This window comes from Pseudophryne corroboree, chromosome 5 (assembly GCF_028390025.1).
Source record: "Pseudophryne corroboree isolate aPseCor3 chromosome 5, aPseCor3.hap2, whole genome shotgun sequence".
NCBI lineage: Eukaryota > Metazoa > Chordata > Amphibia > Anura > Myobatrachidae > Pseudophryne > Pseudophryne corroboree.
The window spans coordinates 13,728,168-13,753,928 of record NC_086448.1 but is presented as its reverse complement, the minus strand read 5'-3'; the positions used below and the strand labels follow the sequence as shown (position 1 = coordinate 13,753,928).

Genomic DNA, 25,761 nt, shown 5'->3' with positions numbered 1-25,761 from the left:
GAGAAGGCAGCCTATCAATTGACTAGGAACAAATGAACAAATGACAATGTAGCTGAACACTTTATTATGAACATGGTATATCACGCTTGTTTTTATAGCGACAGCATATTCCATAGCGCTGTACAGTTGTGTATAAACACATGGTAATAACACAAGACTGGGTGTTACCATATAGACACAGGTAAGAGGGCGTGTCTCACACGCTTACAATCAGGGTCGTATGTACAGGAGACAATGGAAGGCGGTCGCCTCTGGGCGCCAGCTGTGAACAGGGCACCCTGCTCTCCTCCATTGCTGTTGCTTCTGCTTTATCAGAGCACAGATTATCATGTACTGCGGTCCTCCCTCTCACATTGCTCCCACACCGGAGTCTGGCCTCAGCCAGGGGACACATCTCCTGAGGCTGGAGTGCATGGCCCCTTCCTCCTTTGTTGGCTCCGTATAGGTGTGACTGTGTGTGTGTGTGTGTGACTGTATGTATGTGTGTGTGCGTGTGACTGTATGTATGTGTGCGTGTGACTGTATGTGTGTGCGTGTGACTGTATGTATGTGTATGACTGTGCGTGTGCGTGTGACTATGTATGTGTGTGCTTGTGACTGTATGTGTGTGCGTGTGACTGTATGTATGTGTGTGCGTGTGACTGTATGTATGTGTGTGCGGCTGTATGTATGTGTGTGACTGTATGTATGTGTGTGACTGTATGTGTGTGTGTGTGTGTGACTATCAGTATGTATAAGTGTATGGCTATGTGTTTATGAATTCCCCCCAGCTGCTGATTTTAGTGGGACAGTCCTGCTCTTCAGGCACTGTGCTCCCAGTGGGCTGCATGGTTCCGCGGGGAAGAAAGACAGGGGGGAAACGCTCTCGCCTGCTAGGCACGCAAGTCAGCCCAGACGCTGGGGAAGCAATGTACAGTACACGTCCCAGGTCCCCCAAATACGTGCTGCTGGGGTGTTGTCTCTGAAGGGGGAGTGGGTGTATCTCTAGGTGCGTCTGGGGTTCTAGTAGTGAATGTAGGTATGAGTCTGGGTGCTGCTGGGGTGTTGTCTCTGAAGGCAGAGTAGGAAGTGGGTGTATCTCTAGGTGCGTCTGGGGTTCTAGTAGTGAATGTAGGTATGAGTCTGGGTGCTGCTGGGGTGTTGTCTCTGAAGGCAGAGTGGGAAGTGGGTGTATCTCTAGGTGCGTCTGGGGTTCTAGTAGTGAATGTAGGTATGAGTCTGGGTGCTGCTGGGGTGTTGTCTCTGAAGGCAGAGTGGGAAGTGGGTGTATCTCTAGGTGCGTCTGGGGTTCTAGTAGTGAATGTAGGCATGAGTCTCTGGGTGCTGCTGGGGTGTTGACTCTGAAGGCAGAGTGGGGAGTGGGTGTATCTCTAGGTGCGTCTGGGGTTCTAGTAGTGAATGTAGGTATGAGTCTGGGTGCTGCTGGGGTGTTGTCTCTGAAGGTAGAGTGGGGAGTGGGTGTATCTCTAGGTGCGTCTGGGGTTCTAGTAGTGAATGTAAGTATGAGTCTGGGTGCTGCTGGGTTGTTGACTCTGAAGGCAGAGTGGGGAGTGCGTGTATCTCTAGGTGCGTCTGGGGTTCTAGTAGTGATTGTAGGTATGAGTCTCTGGGTGCTGCTGGGGTGTTGTCTCTGAAGGCAGAGTGGGGAGTCCGTGTATCTCTAGGTGCGTCTGGGGTTCTAGTAGTGAATGTAGGTATGAGTCTGGGTGCTGCTGGGGTGATGACTCTGAAGGCAGAATGGGAAGTGGGTGCATCTCTAGGTGCGTCTGGGGTTCTAGTAGTGAATGTAGGTATGAGTCTGTCTGGGTGCTGCTGGGGTGATGACTCTGAAGGCAGAATGGGAAGTGGGTGCATCTCTAGGTGCGTCTGTGGTTCTAGTAGTGAATGTAGGTATGAGTCTGACTGGGTGCTGCTGGGGTGTTGACTGAAGGCAGAGTGGGAAGTGGGTGTATCTCTAGGTGCGTCTGGGGTTCTAGTAGTGAATGTAGGTATGAGTCTGGGTGCTGCTGGGCTGTTGACTCTGAAGGCAGAGTGGGGAGTGCGTGTATCTCTAGGTGCGTCTGGGGTTCTAGTAGTGATTGTAGGTATGAGTCTCTGGGTGCTGCTGGGGTGTTGTCTCTGAAGGCAGAGTGGGGAGTCCGTGTATCTCTAGGTGCGTCTGGGGTTCTAGTAGTGAATGTAGGTATGAGTCTCTGGGTGCTGCTGGGGTGTTGACTGTGAAGGCAGAGTGGGGCGTGGGTGTATCTCTAGGTGCGTCTGGGATTCTTGTAGTGAATGTAGGTATGAGTCTAGGTGCTGCTGGGGTGTTGTCTCTGAAGGCAGAGTGGGGAGTGGGTGTATCTCTAGGTGCGTCTGCGGTTCTAGTAGTGAATGTAGGTATGAGTCTGGGTGCTGCTGGGGTGTTGTCTCTGAAGGCAGAATGGGAAGTGGGTGTATCTCTAGGTGCGTCTGTGGTTCTAGTAGTGAATGTAGGTATGAGTCTGTCTGGGTGCTGCTGGGGTGATGACTCTGAAGGCAGAATGGGAAGTGGGTGCATCTCTAGGTGCGTCTGTGGTTCTAGTAGTGAATGTAGGTATGAGTCTGACTGGGTGCTGCTGGGGTGTTGACTCTGAAGGCAGAGTGGGAAGTGGGTGTATCTCTGGGTGCGTCTGGGGTTCTAGTAGTGAATGTAGGTATGAGTCTCTGGGTGCTGCTGGGGTGTTGACTCTGAAGGTAGAGTGGGGAAGTGGGTGTATCTCTAGGTGCGTCTGGGGTTCTAGTAGTGAATGTAGGTAGGAGTCTGTGTGCTGCTGGGGTGTTGACTGAAGGCTGGGGTTCTAGTAGTGATTGTAGGTATGAGTCTCTGGGTGCTGCTGGTGCGTGTATCTCTAGGTGCGTCTGGGATTCTTGTAGTGAATGTAGGTATGAGTCTGGGTGCTGCTGGGGTGTTGTCTCTGAAGGCAGAGTGGGGAGTGCGTGTATCTCTAGGTGCGTCTGGGGTTCTAGTAGTGATTGTAGGTATGAGTCTCTGGGTGCTGCTGGGGTGTTGTCTCTGAAGGCAGAGTGGGGAGTCCGTGTATCTCTAGGTGCGTCTGGGGTTCTAGTAGTGAATGTAGGTATGAGTCTCTGGGTGCTGCTGGGGTGTTGACTGTGAAGGCAGAGTGGGGCGTGGGTGTATCTCTAGGTGCGTCTGGGATTCTTGTAGTGAATGTAGGTATGAGTCTAGGTGCTGCTGGGGTGTTGTCTCTGAAGGCAGAGTGGGGAGTGGGTGCATCTCTAGGTGCGTCTGGGGTTCTAGTAGTGAATGTAGGTATGAGTCTGACTGGGTGCTGCTGGGGTGTTGACTCTGAAGGCAGAGTGGGAAGTTGGTGTATCTCTAGGTGCGTCTGGGGTTCTAGTAGTGAATGTAGGTAGGAGTCTGTCTGTGTGCTGCTGGGGTGTTGACTGAAGGCTGAGTGGGGAGTGGGTGTATCTCTAGGTGCGTCTGCGGTTCTAGTATTGAATGTAGGTATGAGTCTGGGTGCTGCTGGGGTGTTGTCTCTGAAGGCAGAGTGGGGAGTGGGTGTATCTCTAGGTGCGTCTGCGGTTCTAGTAGTGAATGTAGGTATGAGTCTGGGTGCTGCTGGGGTGTTGTCTCTAAAGGCAGAATGGGAAGTGGGTGTATCTCTAGGTGCGTCTGGGGTTCTAGTAGTGATTGTAGGTATGAGTCTCTGGGTGCTGCTGGGGTGTTGTCTCTGAAGGCAGAATGGGAAGTGGGTGTATCTCTAGGTGCGTCTGGGGTTCTAGTAGTGAATGTAGGTATGAGTCTCTGGGTGCTGCTGGGGTGTTGTCTCTGAAGGCAGAGTGGGGAGTCCGTGTATCTCTAGGTGCGTCTGGGATTCTTGTAGTGAATGTAGGTATGAGTCTGGGTGCTGCTGGGGTGTTGACTCTGAAGGCAGAGTGGGGAGTGGGTGTATCTCTAGGTGCGTCTGGGGTTCTAGTAGTGAATGTAGGTATGAGTCTCTGGGTGCTGCTGGGGTGTTGTCTCTGAAGGCAGAGTGGGGAGTCCGTGTATCTCTAGGTGCGTCTGGGATTCTTGTAGTGAATGTAGGTATGAGTCTGGGTGCTGCTGGGGTGTTGACTCTGAAGGCAGAGTGGGGAGTGGGTGTATCTCTAGGTGCGTCTGTGGTTCTAGTAGTGAATGTAGGTATGAGTCTCTGGGTGCTGCTGGGGTGTTGTCTCTGAAGGCAGAGTGGGGAGTCCGTGTATCTCTAGGTGCGTCTGGGGTTCTAGTAGTGAATGTAGGTATGAGTCTCTGGGTGCTGCTGGGGTGTTGACTGTGAAGGCAGAGTGGGGCGTGGGTGTATCTCTAGGTGCGTCTGGGATTCTTGTAGTGAATGTAGGTATGAGTCTGGGTGCTGCTGGGGTGTTGTCCCTGAAGGCAGAGTGGGGAGTGGGTGTATCTCTAGGTGCGTCTGGGGTTCTAGTAGTGAATGTAGGTATGAGTCTCTGGGTGCTGCTGGGGTGTTGTCTCTGAAGGCAGAGTGGGGAGTGGGTGTATCTCTAGGTGCGTCTGCGGTTCTAGTATTGAATGTAGGTATGAGTCTGGGTGCTGCTGGGGTGTTGTCTCTGAAGGCAGAGTGGGAAGTGGGTGTATCTCTAGGTGCGTCTGGGGTTCTAGTAGTGAATGTAGGTATGAGTCTGTGTGCTGCTGGGGTGTTGACTCTGAAGGCAGAATGGGAAGTGGGTGTATCTCTAGGTGCGTCTGTGGTTCTAGTAGTGAATGTAGGTATGAGTCTCTGGGTGCTGCTGGGGTGTTGTCTCTAAAGGCAGAATGGGAAGTGGGTGTATCTCTAGGTGCGTCTGGGGTTCTAGTAGTGAATGTAGGCATGAGTCTCTGGGTGCTGCTGGGGTGTTGTCTCTGGAGGCAGAGTGGGGAGTCCGTGTATCTCTAGGTGCGTCTGGGATTCTTGTAGTGAATGTAGGTATGAGTCTGGGTGCTGCTGGGGTGTTGACTCTGAAGGCAGAGTGGGGAGTGGGTGTATCTCTAGGTGCGTCTGGGATTCTTGTAGTGAATGTAGGTATGAGTCTGGGTGCTGCTGGGGTGTTGTCTCTGAAGGCAGAGTGGGGAGTGGGTGTATCTCTAGGTGCGTCTGCGGTTCTAGTAGTGAATGTAGGTATGAGTCTGGGTGCTGCTGGGGTGTTCTCTCTGAAGGCAGAGTGGGGAGTGGGTGTATCTCTAGGTGCGTCTGGGATTCTTGTAGTGAATGTAGGTATGAGTCTGGGTGCTGCAGGGGTGTTGACTCTGAAGGCAGAATGGAAAGTGGGTGTATCTCTAGGTGCGTCTGTGGTTCTAGTAGTGAATGTAGGTATGAGTCTCTGGGTGCTGCTGGGGTGTTGTCTCTGAAGGCAGAGTGGGGCGTGGGTGTATCTCTAGGTGCGTCTGGGGTTCTAGTAGTGAATGTAGGTATGAGTCTCTGGGTGCTGCTGGGGTGTTGTCTCTGAAGGCAGAGTGGGGAGTGGGTGTATCTCTAGGTGCGTCTGCGGTTCTAGTAGTGAATGTAGGTATGAGTCTGGGTGCTGCTGGGGTGTTGACTCTGAAGGCAGAATGGGAAGTGGGTGCATCTCTAGGTGCGTCTGTGGTTCTATTAGTGAATGTAGGTATGAGTCTGTCTAGGTGCTGCTGGGGTGATGACTCTGAAGGCAGAATGGGAAGTGGGTGCATCTCTAGTTGCGTCTGTGGTTCTAGCAGTGAATGTAGGTATGAGTCTGACTGGGTGCTGCTGGGGTGTTGTCTCTGAAGGCAGAGTGGGGAGTGGGTGTATCTCTAGGTGTGTCTGCGGTTCTAGTAGTGAATGTAGGTATGAGTCTCTGGGTGCTGCTGGGGTGTTGTCTCTGAAAGTAGAGTGGGGAGTGGGTATATCTCTAGGTGTGTCTGTGGTTCTAGTAGTGAATGTAGGTATGAGTCTGTGTGCTGCTGGGGTGTTGTCTCTGAAGGCAGAATGGGAAGTGGGTGTATCTCTAGGTGCGTCTGCGGTTCTAGTAGTGAATGTAGGTATGAGTCTCTGGGTGCTGCTGGGGTGTTGTCTCTAAAGGCAGAATGGGAAGTGGGTGTATCTCTAGGTGCGTCTGGGGTTCTAGTAGTGAATGTAGGCATGAGTCTCTGGGTGCTGCTGGGGTGTTGTCTCTGGAGGCAGAGTGGGGAGTCCGTGTATCTCTAGGTGCGTCTGGGATTCTTGTAGTGAATGTAGGTATGAGTCTGGGTGCTGCTGGGGTGTTGACTCTGAAGGCAGAGTGGGGAGTGGGTGTATCTCTAGGTGCGTCTGGGATTCTTGTAGTGAATGTAGGTATGAGTCTGGGTGCTGCTGGGGTGTTGTCTCTGAAGGCAGAGTGGGGAGTGGGTGTATCTCTAGGTGCGTCTGCGGTTCTAGTAGTGAATGTAGGTATGAGTCTGGGTGCTGCTGGGGTGTTCTCTCTGAAGGCAGAGTGGGGAGTGGGTGTATCTCTAGGTGCGTCTGGGATTCTTGTAGTGAATGTAGGTATGAGTCTGGGTGCTGCAGGGGTGTTGACTCTGAAGGCAGAATGGAAAGTGGGTGTATCTCTAGGTGCGTCTGTGGTTCTAGTAGTGAATGTAGGTATGAGTCTCTGGGTGCTGCTGGGGTGTTGTCTCTGAAGGCAGAGTGGGGCGTGGGTGTATCTCTAGGTGCGTCTGGGGTTCTAGTAGTGAATGTAGGTATGAGTCTCTGGGTGCTGCTGGGGTGTTGTCTCTGAAGGCAGAGTGGGGAGTGGGTGTATCTCTAGGTGCGTCTGCGGTTCTAGTAGTGAATGTAGGTATGAGTCTGGGTGCTGCTGGGGTGTTGACTCTGAAGGCAGAATGGGAAGTGGGTGCATCTCTAGGTGCGTCTGTGGTTCTATTAGTGAATGTAGGTATGAGTCTGTCTAGGTGCTGCTGGGGTGATGACTCTGAAGGCAGAATGGGAAGTGGGTGCATCTCTAGTTGCGTCTGTGGTTCTAGCAGTGAATGTAGGTATGAGTCTGACTGGGTGCTGCTGGGGTGTTGTCTCTGAAGGCAGAGTGGGGAGTGGGTGTATCTCTAGGTGTGTCTGCGGTTCTAGTAGTGAATGTAGGTATGAGTCTCTGGGTGCTGCTGGGGTGTTGTCTCTGAAAGTAGAGTGGGGAGTGGGTATATCTCTAGGTGTGTCTGTGGTTCTAGTAGTGAATGTAGGTATGAGTCTGTGTGCTGCTGGGGTGTTGTCTCTGAAGGCAGAATGGGAAGTGGGTGTATCTCTAGGTGCGTCTGCGGTTCTAGTAGTGAATGTAGGTATGAGTCTCTGGGTGCTGCTGGGGTGTTGTCTCTGAAGGCAAAATGGGAAGTGGGTGTATCTCTAGGTGCGTCTGTGGTTCTAGTAGTGAATGTAGGTATGAGTCTGTCTGGGTGCTGCTGGGGTGATGACTCTGAAGGCAGAATGGGAAGTGGGTGTATCTCTAGGTGCGTCTGGGGTTCTAGTAGTGAATGTAGGCATGAGTCTCTGGGTGCTGCTGGGGTGTTGACTCTGAAGGCATAGTGGGGAGTGGGTGTATCTCTAGGTGCGTCTGGGGTTCTAGTAGTGAATGTAGGTATGAGTCTGGGTGCTGCTGGGGTGTTGTCTCTGAAGGCAGAGTGGGGAGTCCGTGTATCTCTAGGTGCGTCTGGGATTCTTGTAGTGAATGTAGGTATGAGTCTGGGTGCTGCTGGGGTGTTGACTCTGAAGGCAGAGTGGGGAGTGGGTGTATCTCTAGGTGCGTCTGGGGTTCTAGTAGTGAATGTAGGTATGAGTCTCTGGGTGCTGCTGGGGTGTTGTCTCTGAAGGCAGAGTGGGGAGTCCGTGTATCTCTAGGTGCGTCTGGGATTCTTGTAGTGAATGTAGGTATGAGTCTGGGTGCTGCTGGGGTGTTGTCTCTGAAGGCAGAGTGGGGAGTGGGTGCATCTCTAGGTGCGTCTGTGGTTCTAGTAGTGAATGTAGGTATGAGTCTGTCTGGGTGCTGCTGGGGTGATGACTCTGAAGGCAGAATGGAAAGTGGGTGTATCTCTAGGTGCGTCTGTGGTTCTAGTAGTGAATGTAGGTATGAGTCTCTGGGTGCTGCTGGGGTGTTGTCTCTGAAGGCAGAGTGGGGCGTGGGTGTATCTCTAGGTGCGTCTGGGGTTCTAGTAGTGAATGTAGGTATGAGTCTCTGGGTGCTGCTGGGGTGTTGTCTCTGAAGGCAGAGTGGGGAGTGGGTGTATCTCTAGGTGCGTCTGGGATTCTTGTAGTGAATGTAGGTATGAGTCTGGGTGCTGCTGGGGTGTTGTCTCTGAAGGCAGAGTGGGGAGTGGGTGCATCTCTAGGTGCGTCTGTGGTTCTAGTAGTGAATGTAGGTATGAGTCTGTCTGGGTGCTGCTGGGGTGATGACTCTGAAGGCAGAATGAAAAGTGGGTGTATCTCTAGGTGCGTCTGTGGTTCTAGTAGTGAATGTAGGTATGAGTCTCTGGGTGCTGCTGGGGTGTTGTCTCTGAAGGCAGAGTGGGGCGTGGGTGTATCTCTAGGTGCGTCTGGGGTTCTAGTAGTGAATGTAGGTATGAGTCTGGGTGCTGCTGGGGTGTTGTCTCTGAAGGCAGAGTGGGGAGTGGGTGTATCTCTAGGTGCGTCTGCGGTTCTAGTAGTGAATGTAGGTATGAGTCTGGGTGCTGCTGGGGTGTTGACTCTGAAGGCAGAATGGGAAGTGGGTGCATCTCTAGGTGCGTCTGTGGTTCTATTAGTGAATGTAGGTATGAGTCTGTCTAGGTGCTGCTGGGGTGATGACTCTGAAGGCAGAATGGGAAGTGGGTGCATCTCTAGGTGCGTCTGTGGTTCTAGCAGTGAATGTAGGTATGAGTCTGACTGGGTGCTGCTGGGGTGTTGTCTCTGAAGGCAGAGTGGGGAGTGGGTGTATCTCTAGGTGTGTCTGCGGTTCTAGTAGTGAATGTAGGTATGAGTCTCTGGGTGCTGCTGGGGTGTTGTCTCTGAAAGTAGAGTGGGGAGTGGGTGTATCTCTAGGTGCGTCTGTGGTTCTAGTAGTGAATGTAGGTATGAGTCTGTCTGGGTGCTGCTGGGGTGTTGACTCTGAAGGCATAGTGGGGAGTGGGTGTATCTCTAGGTGCGTCTGTGGTTCTAGTAGTGAATGTAGGTATGAGTCTGACTGGGTGCTGCTGGGGTGTTGACTCTGAAGGCAGAGTGGGTGTATCTCTAGGTGCGTCTGGGGTTCTAGTAGTGAATGTAGGTATGAGTCTGTCTGGGTGCTGCTGGGGTGTTGACTCTGAAGGCTGAGTGGGGCGTGGGTGTATCTCTAGGTGCGTCTGGGGTTCTAGTAGTGAATGTAGGTATGAGTCTGTCTGGGTGCTGCTGGGGTGTTGACTCTGAAGGCTGAGTGGGGCGTGGGTGTATCTCTAGGTGTGTTTGTGGTTCTAGTAGTGAATGTAGGTATGAGTCTGTCTGGGTGCTGCTGGGGTGTTGACTCTGAAGGCTGAGTGGGGCGTGGGTGTATCTCTAGGTGTGTTTGTGGTTCTAGTAGTGAATGTAGGTATGAGTCTGTCTGGGTGCTGCTGGGGTGTTGTCTCTGAAGGCAGAGTGGGGAGTGGGTGCATCTCTAGGTGCGTCTGGGGTTCTAGTAGTGAATGTAGGTATGAGTCTCTCTGGGTGCTGCTGGGGTTGTTGGCACCAACAACTATTTTGCCTCTGGGCTCCTGCTTACAATCTGTAGGACAATAGGCATTTGATACATGAGGTCCAGCATATTGCACATTGCCTGGTAAGATAGCATAGGTAATAAGTGCTTGGTGGGCTATGTGATCCAGTCACATAGGAATGTGGGGGTCCACTGCATTCTGTATAGATTGGAAAGGTGATCGTTTCGGGGAAGAGCTTTGAGGAGAATATTGCAATAGGCAATGTGGGAGATAGTGAGTGCATGAGGTAGTGTGTCCTGTGTCAGGTCCGGGTGTATTCTGCCATGTAGTGAGATTTAGATATAGGATCTGCGTTCGGAATCAGGTTGCCACCACGGCGGTGAGCGCGAGCGGTAGGGTTTCTGTATGTTGTATCTGCTTGGTATCTTCTATGGACTGGTGTTAGCTCTGAGGCATGGAGAGGACATCCATGATGCAGTGGCAGAGAGATTGTCAGCATGGGGTGAGAGAGATCTGGGGAGGATGGGTGAATTTATCCCCCAGTAGCTACAAGAGAAAAAATAAACTGTGTCTGGAAAATACCCCATAGGATGGTGCAAATTACAGACATTGGTGGGGTAATATTTAGACAGCTGTTACATAGCCAGGTTTAAAGGGCTGATAGCACCAACTGGGGTAACTGACAGACATCATTGTACCTTGGCATGACGAGAAATTGGGGTATTAGACAAAAAATAAAACATTTGGAGCTCATTATTTTGCTATGTGCAGTAAACGGAGAAAGTAAATAATTTCCCACAGTATGCATACAGATGTAGGACAAGAACTGATCCAGCAAAATAACGTTGGCGTATATGGACAAAAGTATTCGGACGCCTGACCATTACACCAACAGGGACTGTAATGATGTTGTTTTCAAATACGTATACTTTATTATGGATTTTGTCCTCCTTTGCAGCTATAACAGCTTCCACTCTTCTTGGAGGCTTTCTACTAGATTTTGGAGTGTTTCTGTGGGAATTTGGGCCCATTCATTCTGTAGATCATTTATGAGGTCAGGCACTGATGTTGGACTTGAAGGCCTGGCTCACAATCTCTTTTCCAGTGCACCCCAAAGGTGCTTGATAGGGGCTCTGTGCGGGTCAGTCAAGTTCTTCCACACATAACTCATCAAATCATGTCTTTATACTGGGTGACAGTCATGTTGGAATAGAAAAGAGCCTTCCCCAAACTGTTTCCACAAAGTTGGAAGCATAGCATTGTCCAGACTGTCTTGGTATGCTGAAGCATTGAGATTGCCCTTCACTGGAGATAAGGGGCCTAGCCCAAATCCTGAAAATCAGCCCCGTAGCATTACCCCTCTTCCACCAAACAGGTGGCATAATGTAGTCAGGCCGGTAACGTTCTCCCGGCATTCGCCAAACCCTGTCTCACCCATCAGACTGCCAAACAGAAGCGTGATTCATCACTCCACAGAACACTTGTCCACTGCTCCACAGTCCAATGTCTGTGCTTTACACCACTCCACAGAACACTTGTCCACTGCTCCACAGTCCAATGTCTGTGCTTTACACCACTCCACAGAACACGTGTCCACTGCTCCACAGTCCAGTGTCTGTGCTTTACACCACTCCACAGAACACGTGTCCACTGCTCCACAGTCCAGTGTCTGTGTGCTTTACACCACTCCACAGAACACATTTCCACGGCTCCACAGTTCAGTGTCGGTGTGCTTTACACCACTCCACAGAACACGTTTCCACGGCTTTACAGTCCAGTGTCAGTGTGCTTTACACCACTCCACAGAACACGGCTCCACAGTCCAGTGTCAGTGTGCTTTACACCACTCCACAGAACACGGCTCCACAGTCCAGTGTCAGTGTGCTTTACACCACTCCACAGAACACGTTTCCACGGCTCCACAGTCCAGTGTCAGTGTACTTTACACCACTCCACAGAACACGGCTCCACAGTCCAGTGTCAGTGTGCTTTACACCACTCCACAGAACACGTGTCCACTGCTCCACAGTCCAATGTCTGTGCTTTACACCACTCCACAGAACACGTGTCCACTGCTCCACAGTCCAGTGTCGGTGTGCTTTACACCACTCCACAGAACACGTGTCCACTGCTCCAAAGTCCAGTGTCGGTGTGCTTTACACCACTCCACAGAACACGTTTCCACGGCTCCACAGTCCAGTGTCAGTGTGTGTGGCCGGAGAGCCCCAGCCACGAGGCAAATGGCCGCCCTGGCACTGAAGGGGTTAATCCCCTAGTGCCCGGCGCCATTTGCCAAGAACAAAGGGCGCTTGGCGCCAAATTTAAAATGTGTTGGGCGCTAGTCGCCATGTTTATAAAATGTTTAAAAAAATGTGTTTTTGTAACATGCGCCGTGGTCCCGGACCCCTCCGGAGACCACGGCAGGGAGGACAGCTCCCCGGCGCGCTCAGCAGAGTGTGCGCGCCGGGGGAGAGGAGGCAGCCGCTGACCGCCGGAGTCCGGGAGCTCCGCTCCCGGCAGCGGTCAGTGTAGCCCCGGGCGCACTGGAGTGTGCGCGCCGGGGAGAAGGGTGAGCGCTGCGGCTGGGAGCTCGGCTCCCGCTGCAGTGCTCTATGTGAGAGCCGCCGCTGGGGGCCGGGAGCTCTGCTCCCAGCGCCTCAGCACAGCACGGGTGGCCAGCCGCAGCAGCCGGGACGGACGTCCCGGGCTGCTAGCCGGCGAGGGGGGTGCGCTGCAGCCCGGCTCCCCGCCGGACGCTGCAGCGAGGCCACAAGACAGGCACCGCTCAGGGGGGACCGGGCTAGCCGGCTCCCTAGCGGCGTGGGCACATTAGGCGGGCCAGCAGGATGGTGAGCGCTGGGGTCCGGGAGCTACGCTCCCGGCGCCTCAGCGCTGAAACAAGCCAGGGTCACGGCGGCCGGGACAAGTGTCCCGGTCCGCCGGGCTTAGGTACAGGGGGGTGCGCCGCTGCGTGCGGCGAGGACACTGATTAGTGCCTCCCTGGGGGGACAGGGAGAGCCAGCTCCCTGGAACCCCAGAGGCAGAAAAGCAGGCTGGAGGATGGGGGAAGCCAGCCCCATACCTCCAGCACACAGAGAGCCCTCGCAGCCAGGCTGCAGGGCTAGGGAAGGCACTGCAGTGCCTGAGTATGTAGAGTCTGTGCAGGGCACAGGCTCAGTGTATATTTACAGGGAATGTACAGTGTGATTTAAAAATGTAAGGTATTTAAAGAGAAATTGCACTTACTTGATTGTGTGGGGAATCCATAGCTGTGCAGGCTGATGGATTCTCCCAGACCTTTTCCCTAAAAAACGGAATGCATTCCCATCCAGCCTCACAGTTCCAATAGGGACAGGGAGAAAGAGAAGCAGCTCAGCTATAAGACAAGCTGAGTGGTTTCTTGGAGCTCCATGGAGATCAGCCGTAGTGGACCAGAGACCTGGACCGGGGAGCCAGGCTGCCCAGCTCTGGAGCCCAAATCCAGGCTGCAGGCAGTGAGAGGGGTCCCGGGCAGGTTTCTGGAAGTCAGTTTAGGAGGGAAACCTTCCCCCCCAGCCAGACTGAACGGCACCGTGGGAGTAGCCTGCTCTCCCAGATGGGAGAGACAAAGGAGACCGGCCACTCCCCACTGTCCATTGGGAACAATGTTGTGTGTGCATGAGTCCAGAGCATGCACAGCTCATGGGTAAACATTGATTGGTTGTACACCACAGGGCGGGCTTACCCCCTGTGGTAGAGGGTCTTGGAGAGGGATAAAAGGAGGGCAGTTGGCCCATAGGAGAGTGTATTGTAACATCTTCTTCTGCTGAAAAGATCTTGATTGTATGCCGTTGCCCCTAGCAATAGGGAGGAGCCTTTTTAAAGGTTATTTGAGCAATAAACACCTTTGCCTCAAGAAGACTGCTTCATCTTGTGACCAACAGGGTTAGGCCAAACCTAGCCCCGTTCTCCGGCTGTCCAGGGAAGCACCTGACGTCTCCAAGCTCCGCCTTCCGCCAGCTACCGGTAGAGGCCTAGCAAGTGGCTAGTGGGGATTCGTCGACACCACACAGGTGTGGTAAAGCAGTGCGTCGGCACATACAGAGCAGAACCGTGGTTCCAAACGCCACGGCAGGTTAGGAGTTTGGTGGTGGCAGCGAGAACCCGCCCACAGCGCAGTGGGTGGAGTCAGTAACAGGCGGTTACTGACGGTAAGCGGGAATCCCCTATGTGGTCAGGCCTCGTGCGGCTTGACCTTCCATTCTGTGCGCAGTCAACGGGACGCGGAAGCTGCGAGTGCTTTTGTACGGTATCGTCCTGTCACAGAAATTGGTGGCATAGTGGTGGGATAATCCCAGGCGGCTTTTCATCACCTGATTGGAGAAGCCGAGTTACTCAGGAGAGGAGTAACTGCAGCGCAGGAGAACGCACAAGATGGCGGAATTCAGCGGAATGTCCAAGGAGGATCTGGAGATCGTATGCCAGGGGAAGGGTGTGGATATCCCTTCCAACGCGTCCAGAAGCGTCATGAAGGCGGCGCTCAGGAGCGTGGAGGAGTCTCATCGGGCGGAGGTGGAAAGCACTGACGGCGTCAGCATCGCAGAGGACGGCCCAACAGTGGACCTTCGTAAGGAACCGGTGAGAACCACAAGCCCCGCCCCCTTTCACAGCAGCCATGTTTCCCAGCAATCCCTAGCAGGGCCAGGATCCCAACGTCCCAGGGGGGGCAGTACGGATAGCCTAGCAGATCGGCTAGCGGAATTGGGGGAAAGGGCAACGGAGCAAGAGCGCTTGATCATCATCCAGATGTGGCGTGATGAGCGGGCACCACAGGCCGTGATACCCCGGGAGCCGTTGTCAGCTGTTGTACACAGATCAGGACGTATTCAGTTTGCCAAGTTTGCAGACAGTGATGGGGACATTGATGGACATTTGCAAGTTTTTGAAAGGACTTGTAAACTACACGATCTACCCAAGTCAGAGTGGGTGAGACACCTTGTGCCCACTCTGCATGGAGAGGCCTTGGAGGCCTATCGAGGAGTGGCGACGGAGGACTGTGGGAACTACGACGAAGTCGAGAAGGCCCTCCTCCAGCGATTCTTCATCACTCCCGAGTCTTACAGGAAGAAATTCAGAGACTTGCCCAAGAATCCTAGCAGCACCCATGAGCAGTTCGCCACCCAGCTGCGGCAGTACGTGGTGAAGTGGGTGAAGGATTCGGAAGCCACTACATGGGACGCACTGATCGACCTGATCTGCAGGGAGCAGTTCTACCGCCGGTGCGCCCAAGAAGTGAAGGAGTGGGTGCTAGATCGGGAGCCACCCAGCTTAAAGATGGCTGCCCAATTAGCAGACAAGTATGTGGCAATTCGGCCACGGGGGCAGAAGCGCCCCGCCAGCAGCCAGCTCCAACAGACTGTACCACCAAGGGGACCACCCTCTTCAGCTCATCAACCCCAAAGACAAGCATCTTCCAACCCGGGTGCTCTTGGCCAGCAACCGCACCGCAGCGTCCCTGCAACTGATCAGAGATCATCGGTGCCACGACTGGAGAAGAAGTGCTACGGCTGTGGGAAAATCGGACATCTGAGGATGAACTGTCCTGCATCCCAAGCACCCCAGACTCGTGCCCCAAATCCGAGTGCTGGAGCCCGGATCGCTTGTTTGACGAGAGGAGATGAGCCTACAGAGACTGTTCCCCCTCCAGTCAGTCCGATGGAGTGTGGCGAGAGACAGGTGCACTCTGCGGAGAGAGTCACCTGCATGGCCAAACAGCCCCTACACAACATGTGGAGGCACCTGCAGCCAGTCCACGTGGGACCCCTGCAGGGAGAAGGCCTAAGAGACTCTGGGGCCTCAATCACTGTGGTGAGCCCCCACCTTATAGATCCTGCTGCAGTATTGCAGGGTCGCACTGCCACGATCACCCTGGCAGAAGGAACAGAAAAAGCGGTTCCCATGGCAAGAGTCTACCTGGACTGGGGAGCTGGACCCGAGTTGCGAGAAGTTGCCGTCATGGATGGTCTCCCAACTGATGTGGTCCTAGGAAATGATCTGGGTGGTGGGATCGTCACTATGTTTGTTGGCGCCATTCCCCGGAGTCAAGTTCCAAAACCACCGTTGACATCAGCTACTCCAGCACAGCCCAGCCCAGAGGAAAAGACTACAGCTGCTAGACAACTGCCAGCACAGCCAACCACAGCATCAACCAGCCCAGAGGAAAAGATTACAGCGGCTAGATCAGCACATCGACCCCGCATGCCTTTTGCCTCTGGTATGCCCACGTCCCCTAGCAACGCAGAGGATGTCGGTTCCAGCTCGTTTGATCCTGTGGGGGTGCCCAATGATGTTCCTGACCCAAGTGGTTTGCCAACTCCGGCGGTGAGTATGAGAAACCACACTGACTTTTCCATGACTGACCCCTACCAGACTGACCCTAGGAGTCCCCACCTAGATCCCCCTGTAGAGTGTCCCAATTTAGGAGAGATTGAGGGCCACAGGCAGGAGTTTAGGGAGGCTCAACTCTCTGACCCATCCCCAAAAGGCATGAGGCGCCACTCTGGCAGCGGCCTTGACAGGGTTGGGGCAGGAAGTTTGACCTGGCGGGAAGGGTTAAGGTACAGGGTAGCCAGGAAAGTGGGAGGGGATAGACCAGATAGGGAATGTGTCCAACTGGTCCCCTCAGGGTACGATCCTGTGCAACCGGTGTCGGTTGCCAGCGAAACCCCTTTGGACAGTAACCCGGAGACAGACCGTACAATGAAGTGCCTGACACAGAGCTTACCCTGGTCTGGAATGTCGGATGACGCCCAGACCAACTGTAAGGCTGGTGCCATGCGTTGGCAGCCGGGGCACTCCAGCGTTTGTGTTGTCTCTGGGCCTCTGCCCATAGGAGAACCCTCGCAGCAAGTTGCTGTGGACATAGCAGGTCCCGTGCCTGTGCACAGTAGATCGGGGAAGACACGCAGCCTCCCTGTAGTGGATGCCACACAGGATCCAGAGGCTGGTGGTCTGGCCGCCATCACTGTGGCACAGGTAGCGGACGAGGAGGAAGGAGTAGGCCTAGGTGACAGGGTAGGTTTCCCGAGTCATAGGTCGACAGTGGAGGATTGGAGGGCAGGTCTGACAGTTAGGGCAGACAGTTGCCCGATAGGTATGACGGAGGTGCAGTGCCTGGGGCACCATGTGGGAGGAGACAGGGGTAGGCCCAACCCAGAGGGGGTGGAGGCAACCAGAGGCTGTCCCCGACCCACATCACCCAGACCGGTACTGACCTTAGAACCTGTAAGGCCCTACGGACATGTTGTCATTGACTTTAGTCCTGTAGTGAACCCCTTGACAGAGATGGCTAGGAAGGGCATTCCCAAGTCAGTGGACTTTGCACCCGCTTGCGAGTTGGCATTCCAGTCATTGAAGGAGGCTCGGGTACCCGCTCCAGTGCTGATGGCGCACATTCTTGACCAGGACTGGGTGTTACGAACTATTGCGCCACTGCACGGACTGGGAGCAGTACCGAGCCAGAAAGAGCCATATGGGCAGGAGCACCCTGTGGCCTGTTTGAGCAGAAAACTGCTATTGTGGGAGGTGGGGTATGCCACAGTTGGGACACCGTGGGTGGCACTTGTTTGTAACCGGCCCCCCACCGTGGTGACTTACCACCTACCTGTTAGGTGGCTGCAACCTACCTTGGGGAAATTGGACAGACTTTTGTGGTGGAGCCTTGCACTTGGACTTCAGGTGGACTATTTGAACATTGTGCACCCACGAAGAGAGGCCCACTACACTATGGATGAACTGTCTAGGCCAGAGCCTACACCCCCCAGGTAGCGTCCCCTTCACCCCCACGGACTGCGGGACCAGGACCCAAATCGTTGGGACATGGGTCCCTGGTTGACCCGCTTGAATGGGGGGGGGAGGAGTGTGGCCGGAGAGCCCCAGCCACGAGGCAAATGGCCGCCCTGGCACTGAAGGGGTTAATCCCCTAGTGCCCGGCGCCATTTGCCAAGAACAAAGGGCGCTTGGCGCCAAATTTAAAATGTGTTGGGCGCTAGTCGCCATGTTTATAAAATGTTTAAAAAAATGTGTTTTTGTAACATGCGCCGTGGTCCCGGACCCCTCCGGAGACCACGGCAGGGAGGACAGCTCCCCGGCGCGCTCAGCAGAGTGTGCGCGCCGGGGGAGAGGAGGCAGCCGCTGACCGCCGGAGTCCGGGAGCTCCGCTCCCGGCAGCGGTCAGTGTAGCCCCGGGCGCACTGGAGTGTGCGCGCCGGGGAGAAGGGTGAGCGCTGCGGCTGGGAGCTCGGCTCCCGCTGCAGTGCTCTATGTGAGAGCCGCCGCTGGGGGCCGGGAGCTCTGCTCCCAGCGCCTCAGCACAGCACGGGTGGCCAGCCGCAGCAGCCGGGACGGACGTCCCGGGCTGCTAGCCGGCGAGGGGGGTGCGCTGCAGCCCGGCTCCCCGCCGGACGCTGCAGCGAGGCCACAAGACAGGCACCGCTCAGGGGGGACCGGGCTAGCCGGCTCCCTAGCGGCGTGGGCACATTAGGCGGGCCAGCAGGATGGTGAGCGCTGGGGTCCGGGAGCTACGCTCCCGGCGCCTCAGCGCTGAAACAAGCCAGGGTCACGGCGGCCGGGACAAGTGTCCCGGTCCGCCGGGCTTAGGTACAGGGGGGTGCGCCGCTGCGTGCGGCGAGGACACTGATTAGTGCCTCCCTGGGGGGACAGGGAGAGCCAGCTCCCTGGAACCCCAGAGGCAGAAAAGCAGGCTGGAGGATGGGGGAAGCCAGCCCCATACCTCCAGCACACAGAGAGCCCTCGCAGCCAGGCTGCAGGGCTAGGGAAGGCACTGCAGTGCCTGAGTATGTAGAGTCTGTGCAGGGCACAGGCTCAGTGTATATTTACAGGGAATGTACAGTGTGATTTAAAAATGTAAGGTATTTAAAGAGAAATTGCACTTACTTGATTGTGTGGGGAATCCATAGCTGTGCAGGCTGATGGATTCTCCCAGACCTTTTCCCTAAAAAACGGAATGCATTCCCATCCAGCCTCACAGTTCCAATAGGGACAGGGAGAAAGAGAAGCAGCTCAGCTATAAGACAAGCTGAGTGGTTTCTTGGAGCTCCATGGAGATCAGCCGTAGTGGACCAGAGACCTGGACCGGGGAGCCAGGCTGCCCAGCTCTGGAGCCCAAATCCAGGCTGCAGGCAGTGAGAGGGGTCCCGGGCAGGTTTCTGGAAGTCAGTTTAGGAGGGAAACCTTCCCCCCCAGCCAGACTGAACGGCACCGTGGGAGTAGCCTGCTCTCCCAGATGGGAGAGACAAAGGAGACCGGCCACTCCCCACTGTCCATTGGGAACAATGTTGTGTGTGCATGAGTCCAGAGCATGCACAGCTCATGGGTAAACATTGATTGGTTGTACACCACAGGGCGGGCTTACCCCCTGTGGTAGAGGGTCTTGGAGAGGGATAAAAGGAGGGCAGTTGGCCCATAGGAGAGTGTATTGTAACATCTTCTTCTGCTGAAAAGATCTTGATTGTATGCCGTTGCCCCTAGCAATAGGGAGGAGCCTTTTTAAAGGTTATTTGAGCAATAAACACCTTTGCCTCAAGAAGACTGCTTCATCTTGTGACCAACAGGGTTAGGCCAAACCTAGCCCCGTTCTCCGGCTGTCCAGGGAAGCACCTGACGTCTCCAAGCTCCGCCTTCCGCCAGCTACCGGTAGAGGCCTAGCAAGTGGCTAGTGGGGATTCGTCGACACCACACAGGTGTGGTAAAGCAGTGCGTCGGCACATACAGAGCAGAACCGTGGTTCCAAACGCCACGGCAGGTTAGGAGTTTGGTGGTGGCAGCGAGAACCCGCCCACAGCGCAGTGGGTGGAGTCAGTAACAGGCGGTTACTGACGGTAAGCGGGAATCCCCTATGTGGTCAGGCCTCGTGCGGCTTGACCTTCCATTCTGTGCGCAGTCAACGGGACGCGGAAGCTGCGAGTGCTTTTGTACGGTATCGTCCTGTCACAGTGTGCTTTACACCACTCCACAGAACACGGCTCCACAGTCCAGTGTCAGTGTGCTTTACACCACTCCACAGAACACATTTCTTTTTCATCCACTAGGGGTCACTGGAGTACTCTTGGGATATGGACGGCCTCCATAGGAACAGGGCACTGAATATTTAAATTTAGAACACTCCACCCCTCCATATCCCAGAGTACCTCAGTGTTTTTTCTGTGCTCGACGTAGCAACAGGTTCTGTGGCTTAGTCCACAATTATTTTGAATATTTTTATTTTTTAAGTTAATATTTTTTCTTTTTCATACACATCCCTTTCCTCCTTCCAAAAGGCAGGGTCAGGGATAGTGCAAGCTGCTACTAGCAGCTGTGGCGTGTCGGTCCTCACTAAATGAGTACCCTCACAGCCAGACAGACATCCTGCAGACAGGCTGGCCGGCGCTTACAGAGAAGCCCCGTCGGAGCCTCACCACAGGAGTCCAGGTATGTTGGTCGGGGCGGTCAGCTCACGCTGCCGCCCGCTGTGTGGGGACAATGTTTTCTTTAATAGATAGCCGCTGGCGCATGGCTGTTTGCATCCCTATACAGCCCGCCCGCCGCCGCTGCTTCGGCCGCCGCCGCTGCTTAGAGCGCTTCAGGACGCGCTCCCCGCTGTCTGTTTCCAGCGCGTCCCGCTACCCGGCTCCCGCTGGCGGCCCCACACTAACGCTGCCCGCCCCGCATACTGCCTCCGCAACGGAGCATACGGGGGGGCATTACAGGCTGCAAGCAGAGGGTACAATCAGCGGCACGAGGGGGGATAAACAGCAGCAGCAGCAGTATGCTAGGCTGCAGGGATGATTTATACAGGATTTGTATACAGGGTTATATATCAGTTTAAAGACTTGTAACCTGTACTGTGACTATAATTTTAAGCATGGCAGCATTTTAACCATGCTTCCTGTGTCTTCCTGCTGTGATTCCAGAACGTTCCAGTACTACATCTCTACTCCACCGGAGGCGCAGGGGTGTTAGTGGGAATTTGGGATCACATTTCATAGTACTGGCCACGTGTACTGCACTTGGCCAGATATATATATAGAGACACCTTAGTACTATTTTACTGAGCGGGCAAGTGTCTGTTTTTTGTGTATTGTATTGTCTGTCTCCATAATGAGTAAGGCACCAGCAAAAATTAAAAAGCATCACTGTAAAGTCTGTAGCAGTGTGTTACCGGATGGATCTACCACATGTACAGTATGTTTTGTGGATTCAGTTACGAATACGATTTCTGCTCCGGTTTTAAAGCCAGTTTCCTCCCCGGACACTCCATGGGAAATGCTAGCCAATGTACTGGCTGGGTTGCAATCAGAATTGACCGCCGCTCGACAAGAGCGGGAAGCGGCAAGATCTGAGTCTAGGGTGAGACCGCCAGAACTACCGGAGGCGTCTCAGCCTTGCGAAAGGTCCAAATCCATTTTGGGTAGACGGGATAAATTTCATATGTCTTATGGTTTACCAGTTTCTGCTATGTTGCATTCTGACGATTCCATGCCAGACCTCACGGCACAAGATGAGGGTGAGGAGGACGAAGTGGAGTCAGATAGTGAGGATTTTAACAGCTCAGGCATTGATAATCTCATCAGAGCGGTGCGTCAGTCTCTGAAGTTTACAGAAACTGAGGAGCCTCTGACAAATGATCAGGTCGTATTTACTAAACGACAGAGAACTCCAATGTGTTTTCCTGTTTCGGAGTCTCTTAATAAGATGTTAGTAGAAACACGACAGAATCCAGATAAACGGTTTTCTATACCTCGCAGATTTAAGTCTAGTTACCCGTTTCCAGACTCTGTGACATGTACATGGGAGAATCCACCAATAGTTGATTCGTCAGTGTCGAAACTTACAAAGAAATTAACCATACCAGTGCCAGCTGCTACTACGCTTAAAGACCCTTCAGATCGCAAAATAGAAACTATGCTAAAGTCCATGTATGTAGTAGCAGGAGTGCTGCTGAGACCGGGCTTGGTTGGCATCTGGGTCACTAAGGCGCTCATAGTATGGATAACAGAACTCAAGTCTGCCCTACATGACGATCACCTTATACTTCTAGCTGATCAAATGTGTGAGGCTGCGGAGTATCTATGTGCAGCTTCTACTGACGTCTGTCAGCTCACTTCTCGCCTTTCATCGTCGCTAGTTACGGCACGACGAGCACTCTGGCTGCGATCTTGGCAAGCGGAGGCAGAGGTCAAAAGAGGTATAGAGGCGTTACCTTACGGTGGCGAGAAGTTGTTTGGTCCTGAAATGGACAAATGGATTTCTGAGGCCACGGGAGGGAAGTCGGTTTTCTTACCATTGCCTCCACCGGTACCAAGACGGAGGTACTTTGGACCTGCGTTCAAATCCTTTAGACCTCAGACCTTTCGCGGACGTGGCAGAGGAACAGCCACGCCTGGTAGAAGTGGTCGTGGACGTGGTTTCCAACAAACCAACACAAGTCGTCAGGACGCTAAGGTCACCGACAAGCCAGTGGCATGACGGGCTACCAGCCCATCTCGGTTCTCCGATTGTGGGAGCACGCCTTCAGACGTTCCATTTGGCGTGGTTCCAGACATCCGCGGATGTGTGGATCCGCAATTTAGTGTTAAGAGGTTACAAAATAGAGTTCGACTGTGTTCCGCCACTGCGGTTTTTCAAGACAGGACTACCTCTCTCGGACGACAAGAGGGCGGTTCAAATTGCCATTCAGTCCCTACTGGATTCAGCAGTTTTGATTCCGGTCCCTGTACACCAACAGGGTCAGGGTTATTATTCCAGTCTGTTTGTGGTACCGAAGCCGGATGGCTCAGTCAGGCCAATATTGAACTTAAAGGGTCTCAATCGGTACGTAACTTACTACAGATTCAAGATGGAATCTCTGCGCTCAGTGATTGCAGGTTAGAGCCAAAGGAATTCATGATTGCGCTTGATCTCAAGGATGCGTACTTACACATTCCCATTTGGCAACCTCATCAGAGGTTCTTGCGGTTTGCAATATGCCAAAACCATTACCAGTTTCAGGCTCTACCGTTTGGCCTATCGTCAGCGCCTCGGGTATTCACCAAAATGATGTCTGTGATGATAGCTCATCTCAGATCCCTGGGAGTGACAATAGTTCCGTATTTAGACGATCTGCTCATCAAATCCTCGTCTCAACAGATGCTTTTCCAACATGCGCTGCTAACGTACAATGTACTGGTTCACCACGGTTGGATTGTCAACTTCAAGAAATCACATCTAATTCCGTCTCAACGCCTTCAATTCCTAGGTATGATTCTCGATACGGTCAATCAAAGAATTTACCTACCACAGCAGAAAGTACAGATTATTCGCCATCTGGTACAATTAGTGCTCAAGCCACGCACAATCTCGGTACATTTGTGCATTCGCCTCTTAGGAACAATGGTGGCGGCTTTCGAAGCGATTCAGTTCGGAAGATTTCCCTCACGTCCATTTCAACTGGATGTGCTCGCACAGTGGTCGGGCTCGCATCTGCAGATTCACCACAGGGTGAGGTTGTCGCCAAGGGTGTCTCTACTCTGGTGGCTCAAGGTACACAATTTAACCGCAGGGAAACTGTTCGGCGGCTGGAATTGGATAATTCTAACGACGGACGCGAGTCTCAGAGGTTGGGGAGCTGTAGTTCAAAATTGTCAGCTCCAGGGTCTCTGGGCGGATCACGAAAGATTGCTGTATATAAATGTCCTGGAACTCCGCGCAATTTACAATGCACTACGACAAGCAGTACACATGCTTCGCTCTCAGACTGTTCAAGTGAAGTCAGACAACGCAACGGCAGTCGCATACATCAACAAACAAGGAGGAACGAGAAGCCGCATGGCAATGCGGGAAGTAGCTCGAATCCTCAATTGGGCAGAATACCACCAGGTGATATTGTCTGCAGTGTTCATTCCGGGAGTGGACAACTGGGAGGCGGATTATCTCAGCCGTCGGGATTTTCATCCAGAAGAATGGGCATTAAATCCTGAAGTGTTTCACATGTTGGTTCAGCGGTGGGGTTACCCTCAGGTGGACCTGATGGCGTCTCGCCACAATCACCAAACGCTCCAGTATGTGTCCAGAACAAGAGATCCAAAGGCAGTGGCGGTGGATGCTGTCACAATCGCTTGGCCGTACAGCCTAGTGTATCTGTTTCCACCGTTTCCGCTGCTCCCTCTGGTGCTAAAACGGATCAAAAGAGAGTCTGTCACAGTCATACTAGTGGCACCTCATTGGCCTCGAAGAGCTTGGTTCTCGGATCTCCACGGACTACTCGCAGACGATCCTTGGCCGCTCCCTTTACGTCCGGACTTGTTACAACAGGGTCCGTTCCTTTACCCCGATTTAGCGCGGCTGCGTTTGACGGGGTGGCTGTTGAGACTGCCCTCTTAAGAAGAGAGGGCATTCCAGAATCGGTTATACCAACCATGTTACGTGCTAGGAAGCCAGTTACGGCAGCTCATTATTACAGAATGTGGCGTGCCTATATAGGTTGGTGTGAAGCTCGGAAGTTTCCGACATCATCTTTCGAGTTATCCCGTCTTTTGTTATTTCTACAGACGGGGTTAGATGGAGTACTGCGTTTATCTACACTAAAGGTGCAGGTATCTGCGTTGTCAATTTATTTTCAAAGACGATTGGCTCTATTGCCGTCGGTACACACTTTTCTGCAAGGTGTCCTCAGAGTACAGCCTCCATTCATTCCACCTACAGCGCCATGGGACTTAAATCTGGTATGACAAGAACACTGGGATAGTGTTTGAGGGCAGATATGTTTGTCCCAGGTTCTTGTCTTACATGTATTAGAAAAATGAAAACTTCTAGGAATATGTTTTGTTAGAACCTTTTCAGTTTGTTGGAAAAGCTGGGTAAGGGCCCTGAAAGAGAGATGGGGCAAGTTCCAGACATTGGGCCCAGTTCGGGTCTTTGGCCTCACAGAAGGCTAATCAGGCTTTCAGCTGTGTAAGAGTGTTATAGAGTTGCTGGCCTGATTAGGGTGAGCAGACTGCCTGGGAAGACTGCAGGATCTCTGTGAGAGAAACACGCTTCCTGATACAAGTGAGATATACAGTGTCTGCTGGAGAACTCTGTGGTTTTGTTTTAGTGATAGGTAGGAACATCTTGTGTTTAGTTAGTGCCGGACAGGCAAGGTATTTTCTTTTGGTGTTTGTTTTATTTTCTGTACAATAAAATTGGCTGGGGCCAGTTGTACCAGAAACTGGACTTGTGTTGTTCCTCAGCTGCTGCGTGCTGCCATATACCCCTTACAGTGTTACAACTTGGTGGAGAATGCGAGCAGTCCGTTCTGCGCATAAGTGAAAGCAGCAGCTTTATGAGGCCTGCAGAAAACGGTGATTTATGCAGATACAGCCCAGTGTGAAGTTGCTGAGACTCACCTCTGAGGGTTTGATATATGTCCTGGGTGAAAGCAGCTACAAAGCCGCCTGAAAAATATGTCGACATGGAGGAACTGCTTAAAGCCTTGCTGCAAGCTATAGCGGCTCAGTAGGAGGCCAACAGACAGCAGCAGGTGGCAATGGAGGAAAATTGGAGACTACAGCAGGCAGCTGTTGACGAACTTTACAGGCAACAGCGTCAGGATAGAGAGGCCTTAACAGAAGTGGTGCAGAGCCTTGCAGCCTGGATTGGAGATGTGGCCGTCAGTGCTCCGACCAGCTCTAGTTCTATACGGGCCAGTCACTTCCTGCAGAAAATGACAGAGGCTGATGATGTGGAGGCCTACCTGACCACGTTTGAAAGGACTGCCGAGCGTGAGAACTGTCCGAAAGCACAGTGGGCCAGTCTGCTGGCACCTTTCCTGTCAGGTGAGCCCCAAAAAGCGTACTTTGATTTAAACCCTGCTGAGGCTCGGGACTATGATAAATTAAAGACTGAGATCCTGACCCGCCTGGGAGTCACGCTGTCAGTACGAGCACAACGGGTGCACGCCATGGAGAAGCCTCCTCGCTCCCAGATGCACGACCTTGGTAGAGAGGTGTTTGGCAGCAGAGGAACTACTGATGACCACCCAGCAACCCATAGATCCTTGACAGCGCCCTTCAGTAAAGACTGGTAAGACTGTTCCTTGGGAAAATGTTGCTGGGCGGATAAGACAA

At 53.2% G+C, this 25,761-nt stretch overlaps 1 protein-coding gene across 1 annotated transcript in view; it reads left to right on the top strand.

Annotated features, from left to right (window-relative positions):
- Positions 1 to 25,761, top strand: part of SCRIB (scribble planar cell polarity protein) — a 341,504-nt gene that overhangs the window by 142,587 nt on the left and 173,156 nt on the right. The window lies entirely within an intron of this gene.